General features: G+C 41.2%; 1 long non-coding RNA gene across 1 annotated transcript in view; it reads left to right on the top strand.

The window, feature by feature from the left end:
• The window catches only part of LOC123863354 (uncharacterized), a 334,785-nt gene that overhangs the window by 45,617 nt on the left and 275,485 nt on the right, over nucleotides 1-13,683 (top strand). Inside the window, exon 3 of the long non-coding RNA XR_010406625.1 lies at nucleotides 13,414-13,600. This is a non-coding gene — a long non-coding RNA (uncharacterized LOC123863354). The remainder of the gene's footprint in view (nucleotides 1-13,413; nucleotides 13,601-13,683) is intronic.

Below are 13,683 nucleotides of genomic sequence, written 5' to 3'. Positions count from 1 at the left end.
TTTTTAGAATTAAAAAAATTACTTCCAGTACAGTTAACAACTAATATAGTTTTATTAGTTTCAGGTGTACAATATAGTGATTCAACAATTCTATACATTTCTCAGTGCTCATCAAGATCAGTGTACTCTCAATCCCCTTCACTTATTTCACCCACCTTACCACCTACCTCCCCTCTGGTAACCACTAGTTTGTTCTCTATAGTTAAGAGTCTGTTTTTTGGTTTGTCTCTTTTTTTCTTTGTTTTGTTTCTTAAATTCCACATACGAGTGAAATTGTATCTCTGGCTGACTTATTTCACTTAGCATTATACTCTCTAGATCCAGCCATGTTGTTGCAGATGGTGAGATTTCATTCTTTTTTATGGCTGAGTAATATTCCATTGTGTGTGTGTATACACACACACACACACACACCCCCCACATCTTTATCTGTTTATCCATTGATGGACACTTGGGGTGCTTCCATTATTTAGCTATTGTAAATAATACTGCAATAAACACAGGGGTGCATATTTTTTGAATTAGTGTTTTTGTATTTGTTGGGTAAATACCCAGTAGTGGAATTACTGGATCATACAGTAATTCTATTTTTTATTTTTTGAGGAACCTCCATATTGTTTTCCACATTGGCTGTACCAGTTTGCATTCTCACTGACAATACATGAGGGTTCCTTTTGCTCCACACTTGTTATTTCTTGTGTTTTTGATTTTAGCCATTCTTTAACCATTTAGATGTGAGATGATATCTCATTTTGGTTTTTATTTGCATTTTCTTGATAATTACTGATACTGAGCATCTTTCCATGTGTCTGTTGGCCATCTGTATGTCTTCTTTGGAGAAATGTCTGTTTATGTCTGCCCATTTTTAACTGGATTATTTGGGGTTTTTTTTAGTGTTGAGTTGTGTAAGTTCTTTAGATATTTTGGATACTAACCCCTAATTGGATATACATTTATGAATATTTTCTATTCAGTAGGTTGCCTTTTTGTTTCTTTAATGATTTCCTTCACTGCACAAAAGCTTTTCATTTTAGTGTAGTCCCAATAGTTTATTTTTGCTTTTGTTTCTCTTGCCTGAGGAGACATATCTAGAAAAATGTTGCTATGGCCAGTGTCAGAGAAATTACTTCCTATGCTTTCTTCTAGGATTTTTATGGTTTCAGGTCTCACACTTAAGTCCTTAATCCACTTTGAGTTTATTTTTGTGTATTGTGTGAGAAAGTGGTCCATTTTCATTCTCCTGTATGTAGCTATCCAGTTTTCCCAACACCATTTGTTGCAGAGACTATCTTTTTGCCATTGCATATTCTTGCCTCCTTTGTGTCATGGAATAATTGACCATATAAGTGTGGGTTTATTTCTGGGCTCTCTATTCTGTTTTGCTGACCTATGTGTCTGTTTTTGTACCAGTATCATACTGTTTTGATTACTATAGCTTTGTAATGTATCTTGAAATCTGGGATTGTGATACCTGTTTTTTTTTTTTTTTTTTCAAGATTGCTTTGGCTATTTGGGATCTTTTGTGATTCCATACAAAATTCAGAATTATTTGTTCTAGTTGTGTGAAAAATGCTATTGGTATTTTGGTAAGGATTGCATTAAATCTGTAGATTGCTTTTGACAATATGAACATTTTAGCAATATCAATTCTTCCAGTCCATAGCATGGAATATCTTTCCATTTGTGTTGTCTTCAATTTCTTTCATCAGTGCTTTATAGGTTTCAGAGTTCAGGTCTTTTACTTCTTCGGTTAAATTTATTCTTAGGTATTTTATTCTTTTTGGTGCAATTGTAAATGGGATTATTTTCTTAATTTCTCTTTCTGCTACTTCATTATTAGTGTATAGAAATGCAACAGATTTCTGTATATTGATTTTGTATTCTGCAACTTTACTGAATTCATTTATCAGTTCTAGTTATTTTTTGGTGGTCTTTTGGGTTTTCTATACATAGCTTCATGTTATCTGCACGTAGTGAAAATTTTACGTCTTCCTTACCAGTTTGGATGCCTTTTATTTCTTTTTCTTGTCTGATTGCTGAGGCTAGGACTTCCAGTACTATGTTGAATAAAAGTGGTGAGAGTGGACATCTTTGTCTTGTTCCTGACATTAGAGGAAAAGCTCTCAGTTTTTCCCATTAAGGATGATGTTGGCTGTGGTCTATGTTTAACTTTTTAAGGAACTAACAAACTGTTTTCCAAAGATGCTTCACTATTTTATAATCCCAGCAGTATATAAAGGTTCTGATTTTTCTCTGCATCCTCACCAACACTTGTAATTTTTTTAATGTAGCAGTTTTTGTGAGTGAAGTGGTATCTCATTGAAGTTTTGATTTGCACTTCTCTAATGAGTTCATTAGAGCTAATCTCCCACCTTTTCCAAATATATTGCACTATTAACTCAGTACAAACTTGTCTACCTTTGCCTTTTTTTTTTTAAAGATTTTATTTATTTATTTATAGAGGGGGATGGGCAGAGGGAGAGGAAGAAGCAGACTCCCGCTGAGCTGGGAGCCCGACTTGGGGCTCAGTCCCAGGACCCTGGGATCATGACCTGAGCCAAAGGCAGAGGCTTAACTGACTGAGCCACCCAGGCACCCCGCCTTTATTTTTTTGACCTATTTTTTCTATACCTGGAATGCCCTATCTATAACTCTTTGCTAACACTTTTCATCCTTGAAGGCTCATGGCTAAATCAATACTTTATCCATGAAATAACTCCTGATACTTCCATAAAAATGTGACCTTGCAACCATTCAAAATTCCATAGCATTTATGCTTTCTTTATTAGAATTATTTTATCACTTATTATAATTTTATAGTGGTCTTATACCTCTGTATAACAGATTTTAATTTATTTAAAATAAAGGGTAGTTTTTGCAATTTTGGTTTTCTCTAAAGCAACAATATATATCTTGTCTGTCATAGATGACCAGATATTAGTGAACTGAACTGATTATCCTGCAACCTTTTCTTTTCCTTTTTTGTTCCACAATAGTTTGGGCTATTGATACTTCCTATTTGTCCTAATTTGATAATATTTTAACCTATTTGCCTGATTCCATCTATTTTTAATCTAATCAATCTACATATTGTGTGGTAATTTTTTTTTTTTAAAGGTTTTATTTATTTGACAGAGAGAAAAACAGCCAGAGAGGGAACACAAGCAGGGGGAGTGGGAGAGGGAGAAGCAGGCTTCCTGCAGAGCAGGGAGCCCAATGTGGGGCTCGATCCCAGGGTCCAATCGCAGGACCCTGGGATCATGACCTGAGCCGAAGGCAGACGCTTAACGACTGAGCCACCCAGGCGCCCCTGTGTGGTAATTTTTTTTTGTGGCTCCAAACATACTGTTTACCTCCTAATTAAGATCCAGCCTACTGAGTAAGGTACCCAAGACCCACCTATCTGCTTACCTTATCTGCTCTATGTGTTCATCTTGATTCCTTGAACAAGCTCTTTGGTGTCATGGTTCACATAGAAAGAACATTAGTAAGTCACACTGGGGTAACTGCACACAATTACTTATGACAACGGTAATTGGCCTGTGGTCTTTGGCTGTTCCAGTCTTCACCCATCTGTCCCAAGAGTTAAGGAAAATTTATTTAATCACAAGCATAACCTATTTATGATACACCTTGGAGGAAGCTTTGTACCATGCTTTTGCTCATGTCCTCTTTCCTGGGAAACTTCATCCTTTACCAGTTCCGTGGGGCCCTTCATCCCCTCCTCCCAACATGGCTTCTGTTGTCAAAATATATACCGGTCTTTCAAGGCCTAACTCTGATGTAGCTCAAAACCTTTTCTGATTTCTTCCTCTAAAATTATTTTATTTTTTCCATGACATTTTATTTTACATTTTCTATAAAACTACAAATAATCTGTCTCATATTAGTTAATTCTTGTTACCTTTCCTTTCTCCCTTCAACCTTACTAGGTTGAAGAGTCTTTGATTTATGCTCCATCTCACATTTTAATATTCCTTAGCAGACAAGGTATAGCCTTTACATATTAGACATGGAATAAACATATTTTTGAGTTGAAGTGTTGGGTATCTCCTAAAAGTAATATGTTATATGTAGAATAATTAGATTGACAGTATTTCTAGCCATTTCTCTTTAAAAAGAAATGAGTCTTGATTTTCTTACATCATTTCTTCCAAAATCATTACATCACTGTTTTTCAAACTTTAGTGTACATAGAATAACCTAGAAGACTTGTCAAAACACAGATTGCTAGGCCCCAATCCCAAAATTTCTGATTTAATAGATGTGGGGTGATACTCAAAAGTAGCATTTCTTTTTCTTTTTTTTTTTTTAAGATTTTTTATTTATTTATTTGACAGAGAGAGAGACAGTAAGAGAGGGAACACAAGCAGGGGGAGTGGGAGAGGGAGGAGCAGGGAGCCCGATGCAGAGCTTAATCCCAGGACTGTGGGATCATGACCTGAGGCAGACGCTTAATGACTGATCCACCCAGGTGCCCCCCAAAGTAGCATTTCTAACAAGTGTGCTTCTTATACTGATGCTGTCAATTAAGGGATTACATTTTGGAATGCTGCATTAGGTTACAGATATACTTATCCTGCTTCAGGGAACCTTGTGAAAATACTTAGAAGGATATTGTTTTGCATATGTGTGACAAGATAGTATTGTTGGGGAATGCATTAAAACCAGAGGTTAGGCTTTCTGGCCTCAACCTTTCTTTGTTAGGGTGATACATAGAAAGTAATGATATTCCTTTGGGATTTACTCTTTTGCAAAAATACTCATACTTTCAATCTACAAATGTATAATACTGTGCTAAAGAAGATTCTCCTTGTGGTCTATGGATCAAGAAACATTCTTAGAGCCCTTGTATGTTTCTTATCATCCACTCAAAGCCAGAGCTCATCAAGTCTACATTATATTTGTGCCCAAGTTCTAGAGGGGAGAGAGAGAGAGGAAAAGGGCCGGGTTCATTGTCAGGCCTCAATGCCACCTTGAAAACTGGTGATTACAGCAAACATGGGCAGAGAGGAGAGTATAGCTATGAGTGAGAGAACATTCATGTTCTGGTGCCACATGGTTTCCCTCTTATGCCCTGTGGAGTGTATTTTCCCTGTGCAGAGCAGTCCAACGGTCCATTATTAAAGGCAGTGTAAAGCTGTGAATTTACTAGGGTTTTGTGGACAACACATGAAGCTGGCCATCATTTATAACACTGCTTTTGGGATAATGCATTCTGAGTTCCAAATAGCCAATTTGCAAATCAGCTCAGGCAACACAGCCTATCTGCAAATTGGGCACTGCTTGTATTGCAGTTTCTAGAGCGTATTTGTTCTACTCATTTCCTAAAATGGTCCATTTGTATACAGCAGGGCAAAATACAAGCAGGTGCTTAGTTTGTATAGAGGAATTGACAATTTCCTACAGCTAGACATTGTTTATTCACATAGTGTGGAGACAATGATAAAAAACCTTCTTGTGGTAGTTGCAGGTTTTTGTTCTGGATCAAGGCAAGGCTAAAGGCTGTGTCTGTGTTGGCCAGCACTGCAGTGTGGCCAGTATTCTAAAGCTACTGTGGAAGTAGTGGCCTCTCTGGTTTGTGTTGGCCGAACTAAGACCCTTAGGAAGGAAGGACCAGGACTAAAGGGTTACCCTGGCTATGACCCGTGGGGGGGGGGGTGTCCAAAAATAGTGACAAAGAGCTCTCATTTTTACCAAATTTTGTGTTACAATGATTGCACAGTGTCAACAATAATAGGTCAGTGAGTGGTTTTGAGCAGGGAATGTGGTAACTTGTCACCAGATGGGGTCCCCAGGAGGCCAACTCTGAGGCAGAGATTACCATGCAGGATGTTTGTGAAGGAGGGCTCTTAGGATTGGTATCTATAAGAAGGTGGGGAAGCAGGACTGAGCTGAGGGAAAAGATGGGCTGTGATACAGTCACCACAAAGCTTCCCTTGGCCAGCCCTGCTCTGATGTTGGAAAGACCTTTCAGAATTTTTTCTGGTGTAGGCCAATAGGATTGGCCTTTATCCCCCTGCACCCACCAGTTTTGGGATACAGGGGCACCCTCCAGAAAAAGGGTGTGACTTTGGCTGAGGAAATTCCCAGAGAGGAACACTACACTGAGCTGTGCAAAGGAGTAATAGCTTTATTTTCTGTAGATCAGATTTTCTTTAAGAACCTCCTTCTGTCTAGTTAGTGAGGAGGTAGAAATAAAACACCTGAATTTAGTCATTCAAATGCAATAATTTATGCAGGCTCTTAGGGTAACTTAGAGTCTTATTAGATGAAGTTCCAGTCCCTCGTGTTTTCTTTCCAGAACAATATTGGGGTGTATGGAGGTGGATGTGATCTGGCCTGCTGGTGCTAGGGAAGGACAGTGGGGGCCCCAGGAGCCATGGGCAGGCCCCAGTACTGCCTCCTCTCCTCTGCCAGCAATTTCTCACCTGCTGCTAAGGTTTGCGCAGGGCAGGTTGAGGTCTGTCTGCTCTGGCTCCATCATGTCTCCAAGGATTTTCCTGAAGACCCAGCTTCCCCTTGCCTTTGATGGCCCTGTGGGCCTCCGAGCAATCTGCTGGCAACTAATTTGATTTTTCAGCTCTGGTCTTCCCTCCTGCTTCCTGTCTCTGGGCCATTTGACCTCTCTTGCCAGCCAGCATTATTAGCTGCCTTCTGGGTCCCTCCACAGTGCATGTGGAGACCTCTACCTACTGTCCCTGTCTCTCAGGAGCTGAGGAGGCTCTCAGACAGTCAGGTGCAGGCCTCTGTGACCACCAACAACACTTCAGCTCTTCCCCTGGAATGGCCATCCCACAAGCTGATCTGAGGATGGCCGATTACATCACCTCCCTATCTCAGAAGTGAGGTCAAAGCATGCTGATTTTTGGCTTGATCCTCAGTCTTTCTTGAAAAAAGGTTTTATTTGCGTATAGCTGACACACAATGTTAAATTAGTTTCAGGGGTACAGCATAGTGACTCAGCAACTCTATATGTGATGCTGTGCTCACAAGTGTAGCCATGGTCTGTCACCAGGCCCACTATCACACTATTATTGACTGGATTCCCTATGCTCTGCCTTTTCTCCCCAGTGACTTATGCACTCCATCACTGGAAGCTGTGTTTCCCACTCGCCTTCACCTGTTTGTGTCCATCCCTCACCACACTCCCCACTGGCAGTCCCCAGTTCTCTGTATTTCTTTTGGACCCTCAGTTTCTCTAACGTGGCTCCTGCCTCGCCTGGAAGAGAGGGCAGGGCGAATGTTTGCTCTGTTTCTTTCTTCCTCTCACAGACTCCCCAGGGCTGCAGGGCCCAGCTCTTAGGTTCCTCCTCCTGGCTCACCGCAGCTTTCTCCTTTCATCTCCTTCTCTTACAGAACAGCAATAGTGCAATTTCATATTGGGAGACAGGGAGAAGGTCGAAAGAGCCTTGCCTTAATACTGCCAGATGTTCTTTCTCTGTCAGCTACGGCACATGCAGTGAATCATTTGCATGGGTCTCTGCTCCCAGGTTTCTCCATGCAGTGCATTCTCACTGATATTTGCCCTGAATTTTTACTGATTTAGGCATCAGAATTAAACATTTTGCCAAAGTGGAGGAAAAGCCTTTCTAAAACTTTGCATATAGTTAAATTGCTAAATTCAATAATTTAAAAGAGTCCCTTGGCTGCTTGATTGTATGGTCAGAGTAATAAAAAAAAAAGCTGTAGTTAAATTTCTCAGAAATTGAAATATTCATACACTAAGCCATTTCTGATACAATTGTAATAGGTACTTTTAAGCCCACAGTATATGATCAGAAGTCTAAGAGGTCAAAAGAGCAATTTTAGATCATTAATATTAATGAGCACTTTAGTCATTCAATTTCCTTTAAAATCTCATCAGTGTGTAGTTTACTTTCATTTCCTACTGATAGCCCATTTCTAACATTTGACAGCTTACCAGTGTTCTTAGCAATCTTGTATTCTGAAGTGCTGTGTGGTTGACAGACTTGTTACTCATAGTGTCATCCATGGACCAGCAGACCTGCCATTGCCTGGAACTTGTTAGAAATGCAGAATCTCAGGCACATCCCAGACCTCCTGAATCTGAATTTGAAATTTAACAAGGTCCCCAGGGATTTCTCTGCACATTAAAGTCTGAGAAGCATTGGTCATCGACATTGGTGAAAACCCTCTAAAGAGACACCATCATTCACTCAGTATGTGTTAATAAACTCTTTATGGCAAATAATAAAAAGGAGTGGAATCAAGCCATCCCTCTGCACTCTGGTTCTTAAAATATTACTTTTCAAATCTGTGCCACTTCCTTCCCCCAGTTAAAATAGGGGCAGCTGTTCCCTTGGTGCACCTGGGTTATGCCTGGTCCGGGTTCAGTTAGGCTTCTGCCTCAGTCAAGCCAGCTGAGAGCAGCTGTGGCCTCGCTTCAAGTGAGCAGTTTCTTCAGGCCACCTGTTACAACAAGCGACCTCAGAACACTCCCAGCAATCTTGTCTCCAATCCTTTCCTCCCCCGGCCCCAGTAACAGCCCATAGTCATTGAAAGCATCATAAATTACTTGTCAAAAGTAAATATCTATGAAGAAATGCAGCTGTGTTGTATGGAAGGGACCTAATTGTACTGACTGGTTCCCTTCCTCCCCAATCAGTTAAAACCACAGGAGAGAGCAGTGGGACGATGGGTTATAAAACTCCCCGCAATCCCACCAGGAGGGGCCTCTACAGCCAAAGCAAAATGAACGTCTAAACAAAGATTCTGCTAATGTAGGCCAAGCCCAGAACTGTCAGGATAATTGAGGATAAGAGTTCCTTTGTTCTCCCTTCCCACTCCCTGCTATTTTCTCCTGTCTCAAACCTCCATTTAGCCTTATCCTCAGCAATTGCCCTACCTTTTTGGCATTCCAAGAATACTTCTCTGCATCTACCTCTTCCTGTGTACACCCACCCCTTCCTGCTCAATAGTCTTTTGTGACTTGGTTAACTCAAGTAGCTGCACTGATTTGGAGTCATGCCTGTAGTGCAGTTTTTTCATGATGGGACCAGAACCAGTAAACGGGCACACTTGTTAGCATGGAGCAGAGGTTTAGGGAGGCAAAAGGGCAGTGAGGGCAAAGAATCCAACGTGCCTGGTGATAAGTGGAAGCTTTTGGCCTTTATTAGAAAGGCCCAGAATGCTTGGGTGGTTCAGTCAGTTGAGCATCTGACTCTTGGTTTCGGCTCAGGTCATGATCTCAGGGTTGTGAGATGCAGCCCTGCCTCAGGCTCCACGCTTGGTGTGGAGCCTGCTTAAGATTCTCTCTCCCTCGCTTCCTCTGCCCCTCTCCCCCTCCCCTCAGAAAAAAAAGAAAGGCCCAGCAATGATAATAAATGAAGATAACAATAGCTGCATTTGAAGACCCATGTCATGCTCAGTTACTTATTACAGAGCTTTGAGGCCCTATCATTATCATCATCACCATCATCAGTGCTTTAGGAAACTAAGGCTCTAAGAGATTAAAAAGAATTCCACAGTTAGTCAACTATGGCATCAGATTCACACCCAGGTTTGACTCCCAAGTCATTGCTCTTGTATAATGGTCTACTTCCCTTGTGGGCATCTTAGCAGATTGGCATAGTGTGAACACAGACATGTCGGCAACAAGATGACGCATGGAAATGCAGCCAGGTAGCCATGTGGTGGGCATTAGGAAAGTCTGGTTGGAAGTGATAGAACATCTGCTATGGGTTTAGGGTTCATGGGCAGGATTTGAACGCTGAAAGTATTGGCAAAAACCAAGTAGGGTCCAGTGTTAGGAGAATGAGGGCTCTTAGCAGTTATAAGTTGCAGGCCCTCTATCCAAGTAGAAGTAATCATCTGGAATAGAACATGGGGACTGAGTCCTAACAGCCAGTTACTAAGAAGAGCTAGGGAAAAGGATAAAGTGGGAACAACAAAGAAATGGGAAAAATGGATTTCATTTTCACTTGAGATATGGACCTGTGAATTGTGGAATTTGCTCTAATGGTTATAGAATTGGCCCCAGACCAGGGTGTAATGGAGTCTGAAGGTGGAGATTCAGACCAAGAGGGAACCTTCTGGGGCTTCCTTCTGTGTTAGTAGAAATTTAAGTGGAAATTACAGAGAGTCAGACTCAATTTAAGTATAAAGAGGATCCTCTAAATCAGGACTCTGTGATGGAATAGAATGTTGCATAAAAGGTGTTATGCTTCCTCTCTCTAGGACTTTTGAAAATGTTTCCTTGCTTACTGGGCATTTAATGACTTCGGTTGCACTTCTTCACTCTTACTGTGACCCCAAAGCCCTTCTGATGTGCCCCCAATCTAACTCCTTGACCTCCCCTTTATCTATTTCACTCACTGTTGTCTGTCAGGGTTGCTCAAAGGAGGTGCTGATATCTTGGGTGGGAAAGTTCTTTCTGGAGCAGGACCACTTTGAATAGTGCTAGAAATTTAGCATCCTTGGCCCCTGTTTATGAACTAGCAGCAAGACCACCAGGCTATCATGTGACAATCAAAAGTGCCCCTCCACCTTTCTGATACTCCAGTGGAGACTCGCTCTGTGGCTTTTGGTATTCCTTCACTTTAACATGCCAAGCTTATTCCCATGTCAGGGCTATCACATTTGCCTTGGATGTTGTTTTATTTTTTATTTTTTATTTAATTTTATGTTAAATTAAATGACATTTGGTAGTACTTCTCATTTTTCAGTCTCCATATCACTTTCTCCAAGAGCATGTCCCAGCCCCCATTCTGAGCATTTATCATGATCTGGAATTACTTTCCTTTTTTTGCTTCTTTCTCTTTCTCTTTTTGTCTCCTATCACTAGAATGATATCTTTATGAGAAGAGGAACTTGTTCTTCACATTCATCCCTATATGTTGGCACTTTGAGTACCTGTAGATAGTAGGTCCTCGAGTATTTTTTGAGTTTTATGAATTAAAAAATTGAATTTTGAGTATTATGAAGGGACAGATGATCACTTTCTGAGATCCTATATAAGAGATTTCTTTTTTTAAAGTTTATTTATTTATTTTTAAGTAATTCTACACCCAACGTGGGGCCGAATCACAACCTCAAGATCAAGAATTGCATGCTCTTCCAACTGAGCCAGCCAGGCATCTCCTATATAAAACATTTCTGCATAGTATAGAAAATTGGGTTCCCTATCAACTGTAAGATCCTGCTGCATTCTTTTCTATAGCTTCTGGAGTGTTTGAAGAAGAAATTCTCCTTGGCTAGCCTCTAATGTCCCATTTACATTTATTTACCTGGAGATAAATGTGACTATATAATTAACAGCATAATTAAGTCCCTCTTTTAATGATAAAAGAGATCTTTACCTCATCAAGACAAAACTGCAGGACATGGATTCATAAATATGACATCCAAAGATTGAACATACCCCAGTCCTTCCAGAATGGTTGGGAAGATAATGGAATCACTGGAGAGTCCCGAGCAAGCATCTTGACATAAAATTAAATTAAAAATAAAAAATAAAACCCGCAAGAAATCATTCATCCCATTTTCGTTGTATATCCCCTGTATTCCTGGCATTCTGATGGCCCTGGGGGAATGGCAATTTTGGGGGATCATTTCACCCAGTTGCCAGTGAAATCAAGGATGGCCCCACAGGAGGCTTATTTGGTTCAAAAGCATGTCTGTCCTCCTACAACTTAGGCTTAGAGTGAACTGGAGTCTGGTTGGCCCATGAATACCATTGTTTGCAGGTACCAAAAGCCTTTTTGTAACCCAGGCCCCAGGAGTTTTTTGAGGGTCAGTAGTTCCAGTGTTCTGAACAGAGCATGGCTGAGGTTGCTTTATGTTTAGTCTGAATGTTTTCAATTCATGTACACATCTCCTTCCTGGGTCAAATGGCACCTGGTTTCAGAAATCAAACACTTCACAGACCTCAAACTCCTATTCCTACCCTGCTAGTCTTTCCTGATACTTTTAGTCCCACTCCCACCCTTCCCTCCTTTGCTGTGTTCCAAGGGTGTTGACCCTTGCAAATGACATTTCCCAGATCTCTTGCCAACTAGTTTCAGTTGGGTTACGCCAGTGTGAGGCACTGGAGTAGACTGGAGAGCAGAAGGAGGGAGCCCCTGCAGGTTTTCCCTTCTCCCTGCATCAGTGTCCAGCGCTGGCTATGTCTCCTCTCTAAACAGCTCTTGCTAGGTGACCTCTACCCTGAGCTCCTGTAACACCATTTGTGAGGGTAAACCTAACATGTCGGCTTGGCTAGGCTGTGGTGCCCAGTTGTTAGGTCACACACTAGATGTGGCTGTGAAGGTAGTTGTGGATGTAATTAACATGTACCATCAATTGACTTGAAGTAAAGCAGATTGCCCTTCATAATGTGAGTGGGCAAAGACTGAGATTTCTCTAAGAAGAAGCAATTCTCCCTCAAGGCTGTAACATCAAATCGTACCTGAATTTACAGGCTGCCAGCCAGCACTAAAATTTCCAACTTGCCAACCCTAACAGTCACGTGAGCTAGTTCCTTACAATCTCTCTCTCTTTTCTTTTTCCTTCTCTCCCTCCTAGGTTCTGTTTCTCTGTAGAACCCTGGCTAATACACTACTTCTTCCCATTATCTTCCCTTCCTTATGGGTCTTAGTGGCTTTCTAGAACTGGTATTTCTAGAAGTGCCTCACTCTCCACTGAAAGCTCTTTAGTGCTTCCAGCTCCTTTGTGAACCAGTTCCCCGCATTCAGTTTTCTCTTTTGAAGTACAGTGTGGGTTTTCCTAACTGAATTCAACTTTATTCTAAGGAAGCTTCTCAAGTCATTCAGAACTTAAAGTACCCTTCTCTTAGGACAGGTAGCCCTGTTCCTTTAGCACCTAAATAAAAAGGGATACCACTGAAAACCTTAGAAAAAAGAGGAGACCATATTACTATGCCATTCTCTGCTATTGCTTAGTGAAAAAATAACACTTTGGGAAGAAAAAATATTATTGAGTGTGGCAGCCCTTTGGTTGACCAGGTCACTGAAGGAGTGAGTGACTTTGGGTATGGGTGTCCGTGAGGGTGGGGAGAGGGAAGGTAGGTGGGTGAAGCTGTGACTGAGTGTGAGAGAGGGAGGGTGGAATGGGGTAGGTGGGATTCAGTGTGAGGGAGTGGCACTGGGTGTTTGTGTATGAGTCAGTAGGACTCAGCATGGGAACTTGTGTGTAGTGGGACTTGGTAGTATGTGTACGTGTGTATTGTGTGTATGTGTGACTTGATATGTATGCCCACATGCATGGGACTCCAAGTGAGTGTGGGTGAGTGCATGTGTGAATGGGGCTGGGAATTTCTGTACCTGAGTGCAGGGACTAGGTGTGAGTGTATGAGTAAACTTGTGTTATGGACTGAATGTTTGTGTCCCCACCCCTGCCCCCAGAAATTCATATGTTGAAACTTAACCCTTGATGTGATGGTGGGTTCTTTAGGAGATGCTTCATCTCTCATGAATGGATTAGTGTTCCTGTAAAAGAGACTCCAGAGAGCTCCCTCACCTTTCTACCATGTGAGGATACAGCAAAAGACATCTTTTATGAATCAGGAAGAGGACTCTTACCGGACACCCAATCTGCTGGCATCTTGATTTTGGACTTCCAGCTTCCAGAACTGTGAGAAGTAAATGTTTATTGTTATTAATTCACTGAGTTTATGGTATATTGTTGTGGAGCCTGGACAGACAAAGAAAGCTTGCATATGAT

The sequence above is a fragment of the Mirounga angustirostris genome, unplaced genomic scaffold (genome assembly GCF_029215605.1).
Source record: "Mirounga angustirostris isolate CCGP_5_RB_7025 unplaced genomic scaffold, mMirAng1.0.hap1 SCAF_1, whole genome shotgun sequence".
Taxonomy (NCBI): Eukaryota; Metazoa; Chordata; class Mammalia; order Carnivora; family Phocidae; genus Mirounga; species Mirounga angustirostris.
This window is presented reverse-complemented; position numbering and strand designations above follow the sequence as displayed.